We start from the raw sequence: 23,604 nt of genomic DNA on the forward strand, positions 1-23,604 counted from the left end.
TCTTATCCTGAAGTAGCCCCCAGGCCTTGATAAGTGCTGACATATTAGCATGAAAATAATGTTAACAAATTCTTGTCAATTTGTGTATTCCTTTTTTTGCGAACTGTTATCCTCATAGTTGTTGTCCAATAGCACAGTGGATAGAGCATTGAGTTGCTACGGTTCAAGGGGAGCATTGACTGAAGATAGCAGTTTCAATCCTACCGAAGCAGGCCAGAGGATTAGTTGGCCAAAAACGTGGTGAGACAACAACTATGGAAGGCAGTAATTACTGGGAATAAGTTACAAGACTCAGCATTCCTATCCTACTGCGGTTAATCACCTGAAGAAGGGCAGAGGATGAATTAGCCGAAACGTGGTGAAGATGAGGATAACAGTCTGCTAAAAAGAATGAATGCACAATTTATGAAACCTTATCTAAAAAATCAATAAATTAATAAATAATAATAATAATAATAATTTCTTGTCAAGAAATCCTCTTAAATAATCAAATGCTCAGTTTCAATCGCTTCCAACCCTCAAGTTGTTGATTTATGGTCCACTTGATAAACACTTATCCTCGTGACCTTTAGGCCTTGCTAAGTGATGATTCATAAGTAAAAAAAAAAATGTATATACATATATCATTATCATGTCATTTGGCAGCATTTTTTCGCTTGGTTACAGTTGGTGATATCACCTTTAATGGAAGCCACACCCAACATTTGTGCCAACTTTTGCCAAAAGGGGTTGAGCCTTCAAGTTAGTAATTCTATAAAGATCAGTTATGGTACCAAAATTGTACCCACTTTCTCATTACGAAAGAATAAGTAAGAAGATGTTTGCCAAGAAAATTAGTTTATGGCAAGCCTAAATGACTCAGAGTTTGCATTTTTGGTCCACCAGGATTTAATGTTTATCGCAGCAGAAAAAAAGTAGTGTGTGTTTGTTGTATCAGTGAAATAGGGTAGATCACAATAACACAAACATATGTGTGTTATCGTGATCTACCCTATTTCATCACTGTATGGACTCTTCCTGGTTCTATTAATAGAGTCGTTTTGATCAATCAGCAGAAGCAGGAAGTAGCAAATTCTGTCAACTCATTACTTCTGTATTTTCTATTAATACAATTTATTGTTCATTACCTTCTCTTCGTGTTATTTCTTTCAGTCATTTAAGGTCAAACAGTTATGATTTATATATTAGGTCGCACAGAAAGTAATGATATTTTTAGGTTGCACATATAATAAAAATAAAAGAGGTAATAAGTTGAACCAAAGTAATTTCCAAGTGTTTTACTTGTTCTGACTATTGGTTTTTGAAATGAAATGATCAAAAAGTATTTGATATAAATATAGCCATTATCTGTTCATTCTTTATATGGAATTCATCCAAGATAGGTTGAACCGGTCTTCTTCCTTCAATGAGGAAGTTTCTAGGGAATATTAAATTCATAAGTGGTCCCTAGTTGTATTTATATCCCTGTCAAGGGAGATTATTTATTTAGTTATTGATATTTATTTATTTTATTTTTATTTATTTGCTTTTTTTTTTTTGCAGGGAGGAGTTGTTATTCTCTTATGTATAACGCCTGATATTCCCAAACCCTCACCCAGTTGGTATTGACCAGGCTCAAAGTTTCTTAATTTTGCTGATTTAACAGGAACCAGTGTGTAAACGTGATTATATGCTGCATTGTATATCATACGATAATTAAATATGAATTATTCGATATCTTTCTGAAAATATTGCATTTTGAAAGAAAAAAAAAAGCAATGTTGAAAATGAATTGCGTAATTTTTATGGTTTCTCATTTTCAATCTATGGAAACGTGTAAGAATCGATAAATGAATCAGGAAGAAAAATATTTGTGAAAAGGAGTCGATTTATAGTGAAAATATAACGTTGCATGTCAAATGGTATTAAGTAAAAGACACTGCTGTTATTTGACATCATGAACAATTTATTTCTATCTTAAACAAGTCTTGACAGGTGCATTTTTATCGGTAAACCAGATAAAATTTCACTGCATAATGCGCAACAATACTACTCTTCCTGCCGAATGAATCAAATCAATTTTGAACCTCAAGTGCGCATGCATTAAAACATATTAAATGCTAGCTGTTCCGAACCAACCTAGCCCGAAAGTTAAATTAATGCAATTTTAATAACATGTAAAGAATAGCAAACTGATGTAAAAACACGAAAATTAGAATTCACAAAGTAATTAATTCAAATGGTTGACTTGTTTTATAAGAAATAGAAAAGCATCATAGTGAATATTTAAATCATATCCGCTATAGCAACTTATTTTTGGAAAAAATATTATTTGTTGTAATTATTATTATTTTTTAATTTCAATAACTTATTCTGTAAAATCGTTGATTTGTTTTATAAAACAAAAATTCATTCTAGTGGATTTAATATCAGCTAAAATTTGATTTTTGTAAATAAATGATGATTTCTAAATAGGGTTTTTATTTCACGAATTGATTCATTAAAATTGTTTATTTGTTTTATAAGAAACCACAATGAATTATATAAAAATAATTTACTCCTTCCTCTAATTGAAGACTAAAAAAATACTAAACATTTGATTCCAGCTTGGTTGGTTGGTTGGTTGTTTTTGTTTTACGGCATATCAACCCTTTTGGGTTATTTAATGCCAAATCCAGTGATTTTGAAGAACAATTTTTTAATAGAGTATATTTGCTTTTTTAAGTCGGTTTCTATTTAACCCATAGTTGGGACCCTAGCAGGTACTACCACTCCGGATCAGAGTGGACCTGAGAGCAATGGCAATTAAAGGGTGGCTCCATACTCCCCAAAGCCCACAAGCTGGGGCCTCACCATCGGATATAGTTTAAGGTCATATCCAGGACCGATTCCAGCTTGGGAAAACAGTAATATACAAGATAATCACCACTTTCTTGAAGAAATAGATTTGGGGCTCTTGTACTGGACAAATTGTTTATAGTTTTTTTTTTAAATAATATTTTAAAAATTTTACAAAAAAAAAAAAAATAGCAAAATTAAACATGAAAGAGTTTATTCAATGGAGCGAGATATATCATCCGTAATAGAAGAATTGAAAATGGAATTTAGGGTTACTTTTGGTAGCTCCGTAACTTTTGCTTTCCTTATTTTGCTCTTTAATCCTAACATTCCATGAGTGATGTTTCTGACAAAGGTGGAGGAATTACTGTTCCCTGGGTGAGAATCCATCTCACACTTGTCGTTGACTAGTTTTTAACCCTGAAGTAATATTTTCTTTTAGCTTCTTACATCAAGTGGCTTTATGCATTGTCTGGCGCGATTTCCATTAAAAGAAAAATAAATAAATAAATTAATAAAACGGGGAATTTCACTCATTCATGTCCCTATAGATCAAATATGTCTGACAAATGCCAATGAGTAGTTTATATAGCTCCCAGTAAAACCCCAGAAAGCACTTATTTTTTCATCTGGGTCTGCTCTCCTGATTTGAAACTAAGTAAATATAATAATTTTATCAATCTATACTCCCATGAATTTGTTCTTTTTTGTGTGTGTATATTAAAAACCATTTTTTTTCTATTCATTTAAAAAGAAAATACAACTTTGTTATATATGGGTCATGGAATTGCATTCATCTGCAAAAGATCTAGCTAATTTGCATATTCTTTGAAATATTTATTTTAATTGATTCCCTATTAGTTTTTTTTCGGTTTACTTATTGGATAATCATCTTTAGTTAACTTTTACGTGTAATTATATTCATGCAGATATTCTACATGATTTATACTTGCGTAGTATTTGCATAAAAAATTTATAGTAAACACAAATCTTTTTCTATACATATTTATGCATGCGTATATATATATTTGTTTACCAAACTCCTCTCTCAGTTTTTAGTCTACAGACATGAAACTTAATACATAGGGTATTCGATCCCATGCGAAACTTTATATTTGGGTTTTAGCTGGGGAAAATCGGTGCAAAAGTGTGGAAATTTAAAAAGAAAATGGAATTTGCCAGGTGAAGGTCGAACGACAGCATTACAATTATGCATGCATAACGTAATAGCTATTGTTTATGTTTTAATTTTTAGTCTTGCAGCAAACATGTCTTCATAGTTCAGGCATTAACGTCAAAGGAAAAAGTAAATCATAAGCTAAACGTTTTGGTTCCGATTCTCGGTGGTGGCACACAATTCAAATTTTTTAAAAAACTTTTTAAATCATTACTATATATTGGATGTAATATAATATAATAATAAATACAAAATCTGCATTAATCAAAATATCATATTTTACAACCAGGCAATGCCAGGCGGCCTGCTAGTATATCTATATAATTGAGTTCTTGTCTCGTTCTGATATTGATATTAAAAGCCTAATTTTTCTAATTAGAAATTATTAAAACGAACTTCTTAATATTCTCAATTATAGATATGTGAGCGACTGCATAAAAGTTAACTAATATGCATATTCCTTTGAAAAACAAGCAATAATGGATTGTTATTAGATGATTGATTCTATTAGGTTGAATTCTATTTATGCATAGTTTCTACATTTTGCATAATTGCATAGAATCTAAGATGAAACGTTCAAGCACACTTTCGATTTGGTTTTTAACTGCCAAAAATTGCTGCTAAGGGGTCAACATGGAAAATAAAATAGTTGACCTTGGCAGGGAAGTAGTATAAAACATTTTGCTGTTTCTTTTGCTCAAAATGAAGCATTTTTATCTTAAAGTCGCTTACTTTTAAAATTTTTGTATCTATCTGTCTGTAAACTCAGACGGTAAGGATACTGAAGAGATAAATAGCTACTAAGGTTGGAGAGCTAAACGTTCTGGTTCCAATTCTAACAGATAATACCCAAGTCATATTTCGTTTATAACTGTTGAAATCATTACTATACATTGGATTATAATCGATACAGAATTGGGTCTGCTAAAGTAAATAAGAAATCTGTATGAATTAAAATATAATCCAAAAATGCAGACTCCAAGAAAGTTGGTTAAATTTCCATTCGCACAAGTAAAATCCAAGGGAATCGCGTAATTGGAAGATGTTCCAAAATAATCCAAAAAGCAGAAATCCGTGGAATAATTCACAAAATTTATATATATGTATACACACACACACACACACACACACACACACACACACACACACACACACACACACACACACACATATATATACATGTATATGTACACACACATATATACACACATACATATATATATATATGTGCTACACGCACACAATGCATGCAAATATATTCTAACCATATATTTTTTATTTTATTGAATACCTCATGAATACAATGCAACTTAATTCTGGTCAACAGTTCACCTTTAACGTTAAAGCAATAAAAAATGTCAACCTGCTTCTGTCCAGGTATGTCGATCTCATTTTTAACAACCAACTTCCATCGACATTTTTCCTATTTCTGCCCAAGGCCAGATCAACTCCTAATCAACCACCCAAGAAGTTTATTAATCATTCAGTAGCCAAGCCAAGCAAGTTAAATTGCTTCTAGACATCGCCTAGACAAATAGATATTTCATTTTGCATACATCACAAGCTCATATGATTCTTAACCTAACAATATACTGGAAAATAATGTCCGTCGTTACCACCACCATCTTTATTTTGGCAAAATATGCCTAGAAAGACCAATTGGTCATAGCCTTAATTTAATTCAATTAATGCATTTACAAAAAGGATCTAGTATCATATTTCAAGTAAGGTTTCGTTCGTTATCAGTATTTAAAGTGTGTAAGAAATGAATGTCGTGAAAAGAAGATCTATCTATATTTTCTTCAAATATACTCAATAAACCTGGGAATTTGAGGATAAAGAAAGCCATTCTAATTAACTAATCAAAATCCTGATAAAACAAGAAGAGAGAATTACATGAAACCGTTTGGATTCTTAACTATTTTTTTCTTTCTTTTCAAAAAAGAAAAATTTGTCTACACATAACATATGAATCCTAACACATCTCGTTGAAATACACAATGATAAAAATTTCGAAAACGTGAAATTGGCCAAATTTCTGTCTTCTTTCTTCTTTTAACATCATTTAACGTCATTTTTCCCTTGGTCAAACGTTTTTCCGTATAATCAATCTCCAAGTTCAATCCTGTGTGGTTTTGCCCAATCATTTGTCTCCAAGTTTTCTTTGATCGGCCTACCTTCCTTTGATTTAGGACATTTATAATGCTGCACTAGTTTATCCAGGAGAAGAAACCTTGCAGCGTTTTTGTTAATATATTTCGGAAGTCTTTTGAGGAAAATTCGTGTGCAATTAGATGTTAATAGATGGAGCAGTGAGTTGAAATGAGATGGCATGTTATGTGACGAAAGATACTTATCCTTGCCATCCTCACTGTTTCAAATTGTAACCATCACCTCCTCATCAGCAAAGCTTTACTCATTTGCGCTCATAAACCCACAATCAACCAAGCTAGATAGGAGGAGGGGAGAGAGAGTATGTTAAAATGTTTTTAAAGCGTTCTCAATCGACTTTCATAATAAATTCACCAGTTTTAATTTTGACTTCATCACATGCAGGACAACAATGCATATATGACAAGTTCTGATTCACCAGACCACAACTAGAAAAATTGGATTAGAAAAAGAAGATACATGAACTTTCACTTCTGTTTAATCAAACATGTATCTAATAAAAACTGCTATCCATATATACATACATACACACACACACACACATATATATATATATAATTATTAATACGTACAGACACTAGTGTTTCATCTATTTGGTAATCATCAATGCAGGGAGTCATGATTATCGCCAGTTGGGAGATTCGAACCCGGCCATGAAAGCATCTCTGACTCCATTAGCAAGGAACAAACCGCTTGGCCAACGTTATCCATGCCAAGAAATATAGTTGAAATTAACATTTATATAAATCGTAAATGTCGTTCAAGAAGGCCAAGAGTGATCATGTGATTTTAACATCACAATCTGCACACATGGGCTTAAGTGGTCGACTTGTTATATTTCAAGGTAAAGTGCTCAACAATAAGAGCCGAATTCTTAAATGGACAGACATATATGTGCGGGTGTATATGCATGTATGTTCATATATGCGAGGATGTTCGTGGGATGTGTGGGTGTCCAATTCAAAGTTTTATGAAAGACTTAGTTTTGAATAGAGGACACACAAGTTGCTGACCATTTCAAGTCAAAAATGTTGGAAGGGTTATATTCAAATAGATCTTAACCTTATTGGCTATACCCTTACCCCTCCTGCTGCTAACCCTGCCCACCCTACACTCATGTTTCCATCATTCACACTGAGGAAGACCGAAGGATCGGTCGAAAATATGTACTTTTGAAAGAAACATTCTTGTTTTTTTTTTAAAAGACTTTTTGTATTCCTACACGCCAACACATAGGAAATAAATGCAGAAAAGACATAAACATTCATATATTTTTCATATTGATTTTTTTATTCATACCCCCCCACACACACACATATATATATATGTATATATTTATAAAAACAACGTTGAATAGATAAATCAAAGTTAGCAATTAAATGGCGATATTGATGAGATGCTTTAAATATTCAAACAATCATATTTTGTAGATTGTACGATTCCATGCAATCAATTATTTGTGAGATTTGTCGATTTCAGAAGAAATCAAACGTATTCAACATCACATTTCATTTATTTATTTATTTTTTATGAATTATTATTTTCTTATGTTCATGGCAACAGTAAAACATATGACGTTGATTCTAAATGGTAAACTAACTGACCCTACAGGGAGATATTTTCTTTTAATTTGTATTTTTGTTAAATGTCACATAAAATCCAATCAGCAAAGAGCATGCTTGAAGTAATAAACTCAATGGTGATGTCATTCTTAAACTTAAATAAATAAATGCGAAAACGAAAAGTAAATAAAAGAAAAATACAAAAAAGCTCTTTTAAGCAATCATACAATTATTCTTAAAAATATTTTCTAAGAGAAACAAATTTATATATTTGATACAGGGTGGAACGATTAAATTATCGCCCAAGAAAAGACATGATTCCATTTGGTAAAAACCGGTTTGCTTTTTTGTTGCAGACCATCTACTAGTTGGCAGGTTGTGTACAAAGAGCGATAGGAACCTTCTATCATGTCTGAAAGTGACACAATATTCAACGAGCAAAATCAGAGATGTAACTCGTGCTCTCTACCAATACAAGTTATGACATTATGACAACAAGACTATTGCCAGCACCCTCAAAATATAAATCCAGACAGTTCAACCTTTGAGGGCACAGCTCAATGAAGTTTTGAGGTTATGGTCTTTGGTGTGGTTTCTAGTGAGGGCCACATCATGCCACCTCACATCTTCAAAGTCGGCTTGAAAGTCAACACCAAAGCGTATCTGGTTGTGCTGAAAAGTGTGGTGATCCCCTGGTGCAGTCAGGTGGCCACTGGCAGACCCTGGGTGTGGCAGCAGGACTCGGTGCTAACCTAAAAGTCCAAAGAAACCCGGGCTTGACTTCAGAGGGAGTGCTACGATTTTGTATCCTTCTCTCACTGGCTTTCCTTCTCTCCCGATCTGAATCAGCTGGACTACTTCGTTTGGTCATATGTCGAGAATATCACCAACATAACCTCCCATAACACCAAATCCAGCCTGATCGCCACCATCTGCCAAGTATTCGCTGAGCTCCTGTTGCAATATTTTTAATACATAATAGTGTATGCTTCCTGAAATTTGTGAGATGCTATTTATACATGTTGCCGATAGGAATTGATGAATAAAATTAATTTACGTTCTGTTATCAACCAATCAGAAACCAGAATTGCTCCATAAACCTTTTAGCATTCCTGCATATAATTTTCTCGTGTCAATATGAGGATGATCTTTTGCTCTTGTAAAGTCCAGAACCTGTACAGAATAGCAACCCACTGTAAATTTTTGACTTGTATAGAATATTTACCCATTACAGACTCTTCGGAAATTAAGCATAGCATCCAATTCAAGAGGTTATAGACCTGATGGAAGATTTTACTTCGATGAATCAGAATCAAAATTCGAATTGTGGCAAGTAAAATTTTTAGGATATTTACGAATTCAAAGGTTATACAAGGTAACTCAGGCACAATCTGAAAACAAAACAACCCTGAGTTTATTGAAAAAAATACAACTGTCTTTGCAGAATTAATACAGTACTTAGATGACAGAAGTCTATCTCTGGTAATGCGAGAAGCCTTGGACAATGGCTGCAAAGCATTATTTATCGAAAGGAAAACCCAAAATTATCTCTTTATATTCTGAACTGACATCTCTAAAACGTATGAAAGCCGAGATGATTACAGATTATATTATAAGCAACAAATTCATTAAAAATGTCTGGCAATGTTATTAGCGACAGTCTTTTAATCTCCATTGTCTTTATAGGGTTGCTGAGTCATTTTAAGCTGTCTACCACAATGATCTTAAAAAGAAAAAACATGATTTTTAGTCAATTCAAGGTAGCACTTAGGAGTTTCGTGGAAACTAAAAAAATGATTACAGAAAAAACGAATCTACAAATATCATGATATTTAAAAATGCCCACTTAAAAACACCGAAATTAAATTATACTGCGAATATAAAAACCGCAACTTTTCCAAAAGCAATTTTCCTCCTAAGAAAAGGACGGAAATTATTTGCTTCAATTGTGGGCGACCCAATCACAAGAGTTTCCAATGTAGATACAAAGATTTCAAAGAGAACCCCATTAAAAATATGGAGAGCTCTGTTAGCGAACATACATGTTTGTTTTCATGTACGTTTGACGCTTCAACAAACAGTAACAATTTTCTTGTCGATTGGGGGGCAACTAAAGGTATGCCTAATTACGAAAGAATCCCAACTTTAACTTACAGAGTCACTTTGTAGAGCTAACCGACGGCAGTCGAGTAAACGATATCGTTTTGAAAAAGGCGATGCTAAAACCTCACTAAGGAACAATAAAGGTGAACTTTGTTTCTGTATTCTGGAAAACGCTCTTCTAATCCCGAAATTTAAACAAAATATATTTTCTGTACAAACCGTCACTAAACAATCTTCTAGAAAAGGCATGCTCCCAGTTTCCGTACTGAGGGGTGACTGAGGCTGAAGGCAATTACATTGAATAGATGTCGGCTCTACTACATAATCAAGTTATCTGAATTGATTATTTTTTTCAATAAAAGTTTTAAAATAAAGCTGTAGTCTTGTTTTCTTTAGGGCGACAAATTTATCGTGCCACCCTGTATATATATTTTTTTTACTTTTGTTCACCCCGTGTTGGATGGAAGGGACTATTATTTGGGGTCATTTCTACAGGGATATCATTGCTACAGATGTAGAACAAATTAAATATTGAATTACCAGGTAAGTCAAAAGTTCAGGTAGGTCACTTTAACATATTCATTGTCTTCTAAAGCAAGAGATAGTAAGCAGTGTACTAGTTATTAATACAGGCTATACAGTGTAGCCAGTGTTGACAGATGGGAAACGCTTTTATCATTAAAATGCATTCCACTAAAACGAAAGTTATGAAGGTCAGAAACTTTGAAAGAAAATCACTGAAGAAATGGATTAGAAAACAATTTGAGATACATCGGTTTTCTTTTAGCAGTTATAGTACATTTCACCCTTTGTTTAATAGGCAACCCGTAACCCTTCAGTTACAGTTTGTCTAGATTAAAGGTAATAAAGGATCTCTTCCCACCCCTTTCCGTCTCTTTTATGTGACATCATCCACTGTGCACAGTTATCCTCCATTTCTCTCTCTACTATTAAAACTTTGTGAATGTTACATATTTGTTTGTCTTTGTGCACAATGGATGACGTCATCTACTTAATATCTGTCTGTTGGAATGATGAAGACAATGGATGATGAATGACATGTGCTGAGATTGTGTTTATAGTGAAGCTGGTTTGCGTTGTGCCGATCTCACTCTTTCGACCCAACCACCTGATGATCCAGTGGCAAGAGAGGGTCAAGATAGCTGGAGGCCAGGTGGAATTCAGGAGCACTCAGAAATGTCGACGTCCTGATATTCCCAAATGTCACCCATCTGATACTGACTAGGCTCAAGATTGCTTAACTTCGTGATCTAATGAGAACGTGATCATGCTGTATAATCTGCTTAAAGAAAGTTATAAGACAGTAGACAATTTTTTTATAACATCACAAAGGGAAGATGCGGTTAAAATAGCAACTTGGATTTAATTAATCGTATACAATGAATCATTTATAATAGGTATTAAGTGTTAACATTAAATTAAGTAAAACAGACAAACTGAGACTAAAATACGGCAAAGATTTCTTCATTAAGATTTTTGCTTTACTAAAAATCAAATATCAGATATATTGACTAAAATGTAAGCCTGCCATATGACGATCCATATTTTAATTTAGAGATTTTATGCAGATTGTAAAACGCGTGGATTTTACTGATTGCATCTCTTGAACATGCAAGCAGCACTCATTGAATGCAAGAGTTACAACATCTGATAAGTGTTGTTGCTAGTGGACCCCTCCCACACACACACACACACACACACACACACACACAATCTATAAAGATTACATTTATTTTCAATATGAGAAATGCAAAGGGAAACTACTCTGAACTAAATATCTTTCTGTTGAATCTTTCTTTCTAATCTTATCTTTAAAATAAGGGGTATTGAGATTTGGGAAAATCTTTTTAATCAGTTTTCGGCAAGAAATTTGGCTGTCAAAGGGGTCAGAGTTCACCGATTTGACCTTTGAAAACTCTACCAAACTCTTCCGTCAAATTTTGGGTCTAAGTACTTGAAATTTTAGATGTAGGTTACCTGGACATGAGTCAAACTTTTTAATATATATATATATATATATATATATATATATATATATATATATATATATATATATATATATATATGCGCATAAAGTTATGAACAGTACATAGGTCCTGAGCAAAGTTGGGCTGAACTGCTAATTAGTAAAAAAAAAAAAAAAAAAAAAATTATTTTGCTTTATTTACTTATTTCTGAACTATTTGCGTTAAAAATAAATATCTAATATAAGTTATAATCCGTTAAAGTTATGTAAATATTAAACCTGAAAAAAGTAGTCTTTTTTTTATTGCTGACAAAACAACAATGACGACTTTCTTCAGATCTGATATTTACGAAACCTTAAAGGCTTATAAGGCATATAACCACCAGCAGCAATTTCCATTACTCTCTAGCTGAGCGTACAACTAAACGTAAATTCCATAAGCATAGCTTTTTTTCTCAGAACTGCTCGCCTGTAAAACATAAGATCATGGAGCTGCTTCCCAGCTGACTATAACATGGTCGCTTTCAAATCCAAGGTAAACAAGTTCTTGATGAGCCGTCCTCTAAATTAAACTAACTTGTCCAATTCTTACCACTACCAATCATCACGGTACCCATTGACCCTTATCCTTGAGTGGTCTCTGGGCTTTGATAAGCGGTGACTACATAGTAAAAATATATGTTTTTAATGCAAATAGGTCAGAAATGAGTAAGTAATTGAGAATAAATTGTTAGAGATAATATCCAAACTGTATTTTCTTTTACAATAATTTATGTTTATAATAGTAACGATTGTAGAATTAAGCAATGAAATTATCACATGAGTTCAAACTTACCGGTTTGGTAAATATGATTTGCAGGTTGAAAAGTATCTGATTCGATAGCCACATTACAGTATCATATCAAAACGTTTATAATGACTTACCTGAAAAAAAAAAAAAAGAAAAAAGGAAAGTTTTTATTTGAATTATTCAGCATTTTCGATAATAGTTATAAAGTTACATTTTTTTTTTATCTGTACAAATAAAATTAAAGGTTTGTTTATGTGTTTGTTATAGACTTAGAAATTGCTAAATAAATTTCAGCAAAACTTCTCATGAGAATGTTACATACCCTATATGGCCATGAAAGGTAAGCAATAAGGTCAAAGAAGTTATTTTTTTATGAAAAGTGTGGCCACTGCCCCAAACATATTAATAAAATAAAAATGTAGATTAGCTCTTGAAGGATGGAGTGAGTGATATTAGAATTTATCTCGGTTTTATGATAAAGTGTTAGGTCTGCGTTTTTTACAGAATTCGATTAACATCATTTTGTTGAGCTCTGTTTTAAGGGAGATTACTGGCTGCCACTTAGTTATAATTCATAACCCTTTGTAAAACAAAATATAGCACTCTATGTAGCCAATAAGGCATATATAAATATATAAAAACCATTGTAAAATTTCCATCGAGAGTCAATAGTGTGAGGGTAAGAAGCCCTCCTCTGTTGGCAAAGTAGTCGATTTTAACTTTCAGTTCGAAGCGACTATTCGTCTAACCACAATGGAGATCCATTATCTAGCACAACTGGCTGTCTGCAAATGATAAATTTCTGCAGGGAATCTAGGTACATAATATTGGTTTCTTATGTTTATTTCTTTTCAGTTGAGCTTAGATATTTTTAATTAAATCTCTTTTATATTTCTAGTATTATAATTGAACAGTATAAATTGTTATTTAGCATTAGCAAAAAAAAAAAAAAAAAATGCTAAAACCGTATAAAAATTTTTCTTAAACCAATTATTCTAAAATATATACGATAATATTTGCTACATGAATTATGACGGAAAAAAAGATTAGAAAAATAGCGTATATAACTTTGAGCTTGAACAGAGGATTCATTAAAACATGTATTTTTAAGGTTAACACAAGAGCAAAAATGTCGAAGAAATTGAAGTACAATAAATGAAATATATGAAGAAAGTTATTCATTTACGATAAGAATGAAAATGCTTGAATAACCTCATGATAAGACAAAATAAGAACAAAAATAATAAGAAAAAAAGTGGGTGATAAAAGATTTGCCCTAAATTTTTGAATTTGAATTTATTGCTAAAAATTATCATATTTTCAGGTTTATTTATTTATGTTAGTAGTGTAGAAGAAAATGTATCAATGTTTTTTTAAGAAAGGTGTATTAAAAAATGGAGAATAAATGAAAAAAAAAAAATGAAGCCGGTGGGTAAATCGCCGTTGTAAAATGCTCTTATGGTTGTCAATGGGTTAAAGTAGATTTATTTGTAAAAAAAATGCGTTGAAATAACTTAAACGTAATACGTAAAAGAAAATGCAGAAAGTATTAACAATTGTTTATTTGGATAATTTAAACGCGAAAAAAAACAAACAAAAAAAACAATTGGGACGCTGAAAACATACACAGTAAAACAATATGTTTTATTGTCTCATTGATTATTTGTTTATGTACACATACGCAACCGGAAGTCGTAAACTAGATGTTGGGTTACAACACTCGTTACAAGGTCATTTGAGTTATATATATATAGATTGCAAGCTAGGTCTGGGCAGTCCTCAGAACTAGTGAGTTCCCCTAGGGCTTACCACCCAAGGAGGTTGGAGATGTCTCGACAGGGTAAAGCCGTTGTCATTAGTAATATAGAAGTAGGAACTCCTTCTTTCGAAGTGGCAAATGGGACTTGTTCGGCCGATAATAATTTTAAGGTTGCTCCTTGTGGAGCACCCTTATGTAAAACTTGTAATATTCTTATAACATCAAAAGAATATAAGTCAAATGTGTCTAATAAAATTTATTCTGTTATAAATCATTCTAAAGAAGATTTGTCATGTAGGTCCCAGAATTTGGTCTACCTGTTGTCCTGTAAAAACTGTAATTTACAATACGTAGGGGAAACTGTAATGCCTCTAAATAAACGCATGAATTTGCATAGGACTAGCACTAAGGGATGTATTCATGTTGTTAAACATTTTAAAGAAACCTGTAGTCAGTCGTCTTTTTCCGTACAAATAATTGAAAAAGTTAAAAGTAATGGATATAATAGTCTAGGTAATGTAGATAACGATATCCTAAGGATGCGTCATGATAAGGAAGACGATATAATTAAAGAAATGCGAGTAATTTACCCATATGGGTTGAATATTAAAGTTTAAAAAAAATAACTTACAAGATTCTGAAATTATAGGTAGATTATATCCAGCTTTGCCTCGCTACGGTATTAGAGATAGAACTCATGTTAATAGAAATAATAGAACATCAGTTATTTCATGCGAGGATATTTTTAGTAAAATTAAAGATATTATTATTAATCAAATTTATGAGTCGTTCAATTATATAAGAAAATTGCTTAATCAAACAAAAAAGAAAGTTTTGAAGGAAATAGCATCTAAAATATTATTACAACCGGATACGATATATAAGAAGGACTATTTTATTCAATGGTATGACTATATTCTGGATATAATCGACACTAAATTATATAAGCCACCAGTGAACGATATAAAAAAGAAACCTAAAAATGTGTGTGTAGTTTTGTATGAAAATAAAGGTTTTGATGATGTAAATTTACCTAAAATATTTAATAAACAAAAAACTATACAATTACTACCAAATGAGTTACAGACAAAAGATCAAAAACCAATAGTTACATATAAACTAGGGCCAACAATACGCAATAAGATTTTTAATTATAAGAAAACGGTAGAACATATAAATATAAATGATAATAATATAAATATTCCAAAATGTGAATGTAATTCCTCTCCTTTCTGTAATAATGAGATAAAAGATGTAATTACAGGAGATTTAAAGATAGTAAATAATCCTAAATTAAGAAAACTACTTAGTAAGGGTCCAAATTATAGAGAACCTAAATCCCTAAATTACACTAAATGCGTTAAAGAAGTAACTAAAGCACTAGAAGGTTTTATTATATCTATGGTAAATAAATATAAATTAGCACAGTCTATGTTTGATGCGTGGAAAAATAGTATACTTGAATGCGTAAATGAAAAGGTTAAGCATATAAAACAATTTAAACACTCTAGAAAAACAAATCCTCTTTTAAAAAATTCAGAAATACGGGAGGAACTTAAAATACTTCAAGAAAAGTTTGTAATAGTTCCGATTGATAAAGCGGCAAACAATATAGCTTTAATATGTAAAAAATATTATATACAACGTTTATTGATAGAAGTAGGACTTATAGGAAACGTTTCGGATACTTATAAAGTAAGTAATAGTAATTTAGATAGCATTATTTTTAATAATAGTATTATTAGTGAAAAAGTAAGATTAAAGTTAGAAGACAAACACAAAAAACTTCCATGTATGTATTGGATACCTAAAATGTATAAAAATCCAGTTGGTGCTAGATTTATTGTAGGTTCAAACCTTTAAGTAAAGCTATATCTAAAATATTTAAATTAATTATAAATCAAATAAATAATTTTCATCTGAAAAGTAAATTCTATAGTAATATAAATCTATTTTGGGTAGTAAATAATTCCCAACCAGTGAAAGAAAAATTAGATAAAATAAATTCCAGAATAAAAGTAATATCTATAGCTACTTATGATTTTAGTACGCTATATACTAAAATTCCGCACGAAAAACTTATAAAAGAATTAAATGATACTGTAGATTTGGCTTTTGAAGGTGGAAAAGGTAAATATATAGACTTTTCAAACTCTAAAGCTTTCTGGTGTAAAAATAAAAATATCAAAACTAGTGTTTCTAAAGGTATTTTAAAAATACTTGTAAGTCATCTTATTAAAGAATGCTATTTTCAAATAGGAAATAAAATATTACTCCAAACGATAGGTATCCCAATGGGATTGGATCCTGCACCATTTTGGGCAAATTTGTATTTACAGAGACTCGAGTATATATATATATATGTCATCACTATTAAAAACAGATATATCTAAAACATATAACTATCATGGATGTAGGAGATTTATAGATGACCTTATATGTATAAACGATAATGATGAATTCGAAAAAAATAAACATCTTATATATCCAAACGAATTAAAATTGAATTGTGAACATAGACGACAACAGGCTACATTTCTGGATTTAGATATAAAAATTAAGGATGGGATTTTTCTTTATAAAATATTTGATAAAAGAAACGCTTTCCCCTTTAAAATAGTACGTATGCCCCATAAAGATAGCACCTGCCCTGTTTTTATGTTTTATGGAACCATTATGTCAGAGTTTTTGAGAATAGCTCGCATTACTTTAAAACTAACAGACTTTATACCACCAGTTTCTAGTTTAGTAATAAGGATGATAAAACAAGGTGGGGATAAAAATAAAATATTTCAACAGTTAAATAAGGCATTTGTTCGTTATCCTTATGCTTTTGAATCGTTTAAGATAAACCAGACTATATTAATAAAGAAATCCAAAACTATATTAGCAATGTATAAAATGTATTTATAATTACATATAATAAATTTATATTAAAAAAAAAAAATTAAAAAAATGTATACATGTAAAAATATTTTTAACCTTTATATATCTAATTTTAAATAAGAATGTAAATATACTAAATACTAATCATAGTGGGGGTGATAAGTAGTTAAATGGATTAATCCTAATCTTATAAATACAAGACTGATAAATTAAAAAATTTAAAAAATGCATCCATTTTAAATGCGGAAATTGATGAATCGCACAGGTAAGAAATTCATTTCTATAGTATGAAAAGGTTAGTAATTGCAATTAAGAATAGAAAATTGGATCAAATGTTTGTAACATGTCTTCTTCCTAAGATTAAGGGTGGTGGTGTTTGATCAACACTGCTGAGGAGCCATGATGTAATATACTGTTTTGTTTTTACATCCCCGAAACAGTGTTATGGTAAACAACTGATGATCCCTTGAAAAATAAATGATTGGTATTATAGTAAATTCGAGAGCGAGTTGATGCAGTGATTGCAGGTGATTAAATGACTTACTGACTAGATGGTTTTCTAACGAATGATAAAAAAAATAATATTTTTTTTGTATAGTTTTAAAGGTTAAAAACTTCAAAGACTATATATATATATATATATATATATATATATATATATATATATATATATATATATATATATATACACGGAGGAAGGAACATTTTGTGTGTGAGTTTGTTCTTTATCGACTCAAAAACAGCTGGGCCGATTTTTATAAAATTTCACATGAAGGTACTTTATTAGTCTGGCATTGTTCTTAGGTTTTGTATCGGAATGTCTTTGATAAGTATCAATAATCGATTATCGAAGTAATCAATTATCAAAATAATCCTATGACAGAAGGAACAGGCAATTTTCACCAAAGTTAACACCTTACACAGTCTAATATCACAGGTGCATTTGAGAAGTTTTATTATCACACAATAAAGAAGGCCTAATATATAAAATTAACAGTAGGTTCTTCGATATGATAGGGGTGCGTTCAAAGCGAATGTTTTTATTTAAAGAACAATTGCTCCATGATACTTGACTTTTTCATTTTAAATTCAAATCATTATCATTGCACAAGCATTTAGGCCAGGCATATAAAAATCAACAGTAGGTTATTTGATATGAAAGGGGCGCATTCGAAATGAATGTTTCTGTTCAGAACACAATTGAAGCATGATACTTGACTTTTGCATTTTAAACTTTAATTCAAGCCATCTATCATATAAATCTCACCTGTCTGTTTAAATGTATGTATGTATGTATGATGTATGTATGTATGTATTTATTTCGTTTATTTGTGAAAAATGTGTGAATTTGTTTATATCATCGTCAGTTACTATTCCAAAAGTGTTTGTCTCAACCAAACTTTTTATTTGAAAAAAAAAAAAAAAGTAAGCGTCTTTAATATATGTCGGTTGGACTGTTTACATTTTGACTATCTGTCGCTGAGTTTATTTGTGAAAAAATGTGTGAATTTGTTTATATCATCGTCAGTTACTATTCCAAAAGTGTTTGTCTCAACCAAACTTTTTATTTTAAAAAAAAAAAGAAAAAAGTAAGCGTCTTTAATATATGTCGGTTGGACTGTTTACATTTTGACTATTCATCGCTGAGTTTATTTGTGAAAAAATGTGTGAATTTGTTTATATCATCGTCAAAAATGTTTGTCTCAACCAAACTTTTTATTTAAAAAAAACAAAAAACAAAGCGGGAGACCAGTACCCGCATTAAGCTGGTCTGCAGTTTGACTTGTTGCTGGTTATCTTGCTCTTGCTTGTTGCTGGATGTCAACATTTTAAACCGAGAGAGAGATTTAGCTGTCGTACAAAGCTAAAACTCTGTAACATCATCTTTGTATAGATACTCCCTCAGGCATTTGTCTATTATAAAAAAAAAAAAGAAAAAAAGTCCTGTGGCGATAAAAAAGCTGTGACGTGTGTACGCCTGTAATGCTGGATGCATGTAACAATTATTCTGCCATCATTATATGTATCTATGTATGTATATGTGTATGTATATTTATATATGTATGTGTGTGTATATTTATATATGTACATGTGAGTTTATATGTATTTATATCTATGTGTATATGTATGTATATGTGTCTATGTGTATATATGTTTGTGTGTGTACATATATACATTTATAAATGTTTGTATGCATGTATGTGTGTATATGCATGTATGTGTATGTATGCAGGTGTGTATGTATATGTATGTGTATGTGTGCATGTATGTGTGTATGTGTGTATGTGTATGAATGCATATATATGGATGTGTATGTATATGTAGGTAAGTGTATGTATATATATGTGCATATGTGTACGTATATGTATGTGTAAGTATATGTGTATATGTATTTGTATATGTGGATGTATATGTATGTATATGTGTATGTATGAATGTGGGTATGTATATGTATGTTTGTGTATTATGCATTGTGTATGTATATGGGTATATATGATCGTATGCTTATAGACATGTATGTATGTATGTATGTATGTATGCATGTATATATTTATATGTATGTATACCAATGACCGTCTTGTTTATGTTTGCATGTGTGTGTGTATGTATATGTATGTGTGTGTATTGTGTATTGTGTATGCACGCATGTATATATGTGTGTGATATGTGTACATATGTATATGTGTGTGCGTGTATATATATGTATGTATAACAATGACCGTCTTTAGTGTCATGTCTGCTTGAGCATGTGAATTCGCTGGCAGGACTATATGTCATTTTTCGGGCCCATGAACTTTCAGTGTCTGAGGGAGTGGCACTCGTCTGACAAGACGTTGCAATCATCATGTATGTATTTATGTATGTCTCGAAAAAGCTATCGACAAAGGCGACGAATTTTCACGATATCAGTATCATTTTGAAGCTTGACCCTTTGGACGACAAATATCGAAAAATTGGCAAAAACATTAATTCCTTAACCCTCAACTTGGCACTTTTCTACAGGAAGGAGTCGCTTTTTTCACCGATATTTTCGAAAGTCATCGCCTCTTTTCGATTGTCTAGCCTTAATTTAAACCTACATCACTTCCAGTTTGGTGATGGGCACAACAGCTAACGTGTCACATATTTTTTTTCACTTTCCTTTCTTCCTTCACAGTATGAGTTCGAGTCTGCTTGCCTACTACCACTTTTTTTTTTTTTTTGCACTCGGAAGAAAGTTCCACAGACATGCACTTCTAAGAAAGAAGCTTTGTTCATGGAATCTATGTTTTTATTTAGGTACAGATAAAGTGTGGGGAAAATTACTGACAGTGGTTTCAGCTAGACGGGTGTTTTTTGTGAAAGATTGGCGAGGGGGAACCAGAGATTGGAGCACAGACGAGCACTTCCCATGGAAATTACGATAAAACAAAGACAGGCTTGCAATGTCTCTTCTATGGGAGAGAGGTTGCAGGGAAGAGAAAAAGGCATCCCCCACTAAGTTACAAAGTCTATTTTGTACTCTGTCAAGGCAGGATAGGCTGTTTTTAGCAGTTCCTGCCCAGATATGGCAGCAGTACTCCATCCTTGGACGTACTTGGCTTATATATAGATAGAGAATTGCATCAGCAGTGAGATATCTACAGGAGCGGTAGAAGGATCCCACCATTTTTCCAGCGGCCTTGGCAACAGATTTGATGTACGTGTTCCATTTCAGATCAGGAGTGAAGGTCAATCCCAGAAGCTTGTCAAAACATGGAGCCTCCTCAAAACGAGAGCCATCCATTTCAATTGATGCCAGATGGGGATCAGAGTGTTGATGATGTAAAGATAAAAGCTTGGTTTTAGATGCATCAAAAGTAACCAGCCACCTCTTCCCCCATTGTACCACGCGTTCAAGATCAGAGGAGAGAGAATCATAGAGAACTTTGTCATTTACGGCCTTTGATGTGTTGCTATAGATGGTCGGGTCGTGTCATCAGCATAGATGTCATCGAATGATTTAAGTATGTGTTTTGGGAGGTCATTGATGTAGATCAGGAAGAGAGTTGGGCCCAGGATGGACCCTTGAGGGACACCAGCATTAATACTGTGGGCTTCTGATTCCTGCCCATCAACTACTACTCTTATGAGCCTATCAGAGAGAAATGATTTAATAATTTTGAAAACATTTCCAGTTATATCGTAGCTGGAAATCTTGTGAAGTAGGCCTTTATGTCATACCTTATCAAAGGCCTTTGATATGTCAAGAGCAATTGCCCTAGAAAGGAAGCCTTTGTCGAGAGATTTACTAATCTTATGAGATATAACCGTTAGCACATCTCTTGTAGATCTAGTTGAACGGAAACCATATTGCATGTCACTAAGAAGGTTATTTCTGCTGAGGTGGTTGATTACGCCTCTATTTAATATGGATTCCAGCAATTTACTCATGACACACAGAAGACTTATTGGTCTGTACTAAGAGATATATGCTTTATCTCCTCAACTGTCATTGAGGTTGTGGTAATTAAGCCTGACAATAGGGCTATTACTAAACCCCTTATAAACCAACATTCTTATCCTCACTCTCACTTCACAAACGGTTAGTTGATAACACCTCTATACTTAAAACCATTATTCATAAACAAAAACTTTATATAGTAGAAGCTCTATTCATTAAAGCTAAATAAAAAAACCAACAAGAAAAAAAACATTACTGAGGAAATAAATTTCGATTAATAGTGATAATATCCTAAAATGCATCTAACATTAACTAGCACCTATTAATATAGTTAATAACATGTGATTTCCGGGGAAATAAAAAATTACTCCTATAAATATCATATAGCACCTTTACTGATAATCATCCCAAGTGATGGATGTCAGCGAATCAGAAAGTACTCGGGTAAAATTTTATTATGGCGGTTATATCAGATTAGAACTAAAGTATGTCGCCAGTCTTGTCTAAAATATATGTAAAATGATATCGGTCTATTTATCGACTTTTGTAAGCGATAACTTCTATCCAAGAATATAAATATTTCATTCTGGGTAGTCATTTTCTTTTCTTGAACGTTGATCCGGGTTATTTGTATTTTTTGGATTCTTCGGGCTACTTTTCTCATCTTGAGTGTCATTTTCACGTTTCAGTCGATGTAACTTCTGACGTTCTTCAAGTGTATTTTGTCGAACTCGGGAATTTTTCTGTTAAACTCACGAACTTGCATGGAATTTCTAACAGAATCCTGTATTTAATTCACGACAGTAGCATACTCTCCTTCCGTCAGCCATGAGTGGATAGTAATCCTAAGTAATTCACAATTGTATTTTCGGTTGCTCCAACTGAGTATTGAACCTTCAACCTATAGAAGGAGGCCACTTTTAAAACTGAATTTTTCCAAGGTTGTTAAAAACAATACTACACATACCAATACATGTATGTATATCATATAAATGATGGTTAGACAGACACTCATGATTGCAATAGATAAATAAAGAGGAAAAAGTAGCTAGCAGAAAGAAGATTGAAGAAAAAAAATTCCCCACCAAAAAAACATATACCAACGAATGTTTCGCTACATCACAACTCGTTAGTGTGGCCAAACAGGCACGCGTTTCAAACTAAAATATGATTAATTACTGGAAAATCGTCCTATGTCAAGTAGGCTTTATTAACTTCATATGCCGTTTCAGTACAATTCATACCTTCTTCAGGTAGCTAAAGAGGAAAAAAATGTTTTTTAAATAAGAGTCAACACTAGAAATAAATAATAGGCCGAGGAAAAGATAAAAGACAAAAAATGAAAGAAAGAAGGGAGAAATAAAAAGAACGGAGAAATTGGTTTGGTGACCTTTTGCTGGAATCAGCAGACAGGCTTTAACAGATTTTTTTAAACTGAATTTTAGATTTACTTTCATGTACTTCCACAGTGTTCAAGTAGAAAAAATATGATTTATCTTTTATGTTTAAAACATGTTATTCAATGCAACCATAAAACGGTTTTCTGACAGATCTAATGCATTCAGAAGTTGAAACTCCCCCTTTCTCAAATCTAGCCATCTTTCTAGTAATGCTTTGAAGAATAATGTTTTGTTATGTTTAGGGGCGTTCACACGTTTGTCTAAGATGCATCACTGATGAGTTTATCACTTTTCAGTTTGAAATAACATTTTATCACTAAATAATCATATTGCATAAAACAGCACAAAATATATGTATTGAACCAAAGTTTCCATTTTCATTGGCTACTACTTTATATTTTTGATGTGTTCAAGCATCTCTTAAGAGGTCTGCCTGTCGGTCAGCCTAACATGCTTAAATTTGAAAAAGCATTTTTGCTGATCATCCACGCTTGAGTTTAAAAAAGCATGTTTGCTGAGCTGTCATGC

General features: G+C 32.1%; 1 protein-coding gene across 3 annotated transcripts in view; it reads right to left on the reverse strand.

Annotated features, from left to right (window-relative positions):
- LOC145265262 (kelch-like protein 5) overlaps positions 1-23,604 on the reverse strand; it is an 879,607-nt gene that overhangs the window by 534,632 nt on the left and 321,371 nt on the right. The gene's annotated exons all lie outside the window — the stretch shown is intronic.

This window comes from Euprymna scolopes, chromosome 1 (genome assembly GCF_053919585.1).
Source record: "Euprymna scolopes isolate OS-2025 chromosome 1, ASM5391958v1, whole genome shotgun sequence".
Lineage (NCBI taxonomy): Eukaryota > Metazoa > Mollusca > Cephalopoda > Sepiida > Sepiolidae > Euprymna > Euprymna scolopes.